This window comes from Neolamprologus brichardi, chromosome 7, assembly GCF_056152115.1.
Source record: "Neolamprologus brichardi isolate AB-2024 chromosome 7, ASM5615211v1, whole genome shotgun sequence".
Lineage (NCBI taxonomy): Eukaryota > Metazoa > Chordata > Actinopteri > Cichliformes > Cichlidae > Neolamprologus > Neolamprologus brichardi.
The window spans coordinates 860,368-861,620 of record NC_142110.1 but is presented as its reverse complement, the minus strand read 5'-3'; positions in this window follow the sequence as shown (position 1 = coordinate 861,620).

The window sequence follows — 1,253 nt, the reverse complement described above, 5'->3', positions numbered from 1 at the left end:
ACGGTTCGAGAGAGACGAGTGCGTGAACTTATTCGCGCGACACACACCTGAAACCGCCACATATTCAGTCAGTATTTTATTCATTTAAAACGATAAAAGAGAAGAAATTATATAAGACAAACAATGAAACTGGCGATATTAAAAAATCTAAATAAATAGGTTTGCTGTACAGATTTTTTTCCCCCTTAACTAGGAAGGAATACGTTTTAAAGGGACCTCCGCAAATTTCACACGTGAAGGTGAGCAGGCTCGTGCTCTGCAGCCTGTGCTTTCTGTTTCTTTTGTAATGATGAAATGATGTCACTGGGGTTGTAGATTCAGGGACATGGCAGACGATTTGGGTTTCATTAGGTTGTAAATAAAAAAGGATCCCACCTATAGCCTGCAGGGTTGGCCAGATACCTACAAGGTTGGTCTGACTACAAGCAGGCGGAAAGGCAGTTTGGTGTCAGCGTCAATGTCAAGAAAATAAACGAGATATAGATTTCAGGAGGCACAGAAAGTGGGGAAGCAGGTGTGAAAATGGTCTCCAGCAAGGATTTTACCTGGAGCCAAAACACTTCCTTCCTTCTGCAGATGTGTGGTTCGTGCATCACCGTGTGGTGTGGCGGCTGCTCTGTGACAGGGAAGAAGACTCTACTGAGGGTGAGAAAGCTGCACATTTGTTGCCAGCAGCTTCACCACCACCACGGACATCTACATCAGCAGATGCAGGAAAAGGACCTGCTGTATCTTGATAGAGCCTAGTCACCCAGGACACACACTATTATTGTCCCCCTCCCCTCAGGCAGGAGCATCAAGAGTAGAGTTCCCAGACTAAGAGACTGTTAACACGGTTGAACTTTGGTGGTGCTTTCTATCATCTGCTACTCCCAACCAAAAGTAACAGATATGAGCAATCGCCTGTCTTTGTGCTATTTGCTGCACATGTTTACAACATGTGCAGTTCCTTGTTCTGCATATATTCCTCTTGTGTTCACGTTGTTGTTGATCAGTACAGGTGTTGGAATAACAATAGAAATCCTTGAATCAATTCTCAAAGTTTGGATAGCGTTAGTTATCTAACTATCCAATAACATAAATAGAATTATATTGAAAATATTAAACAAGATAAAATATGTTTTTATTCATAGCTTGGTATTCTTAAGGTGAAATCTTACGAGTCTTGACATAATACAACATGTTAGCTGTATAGTTGTCCAGAAACATCTTTGCGTGCTCCCATCTTGACTGACAGTTTGTTTCCTTCATCA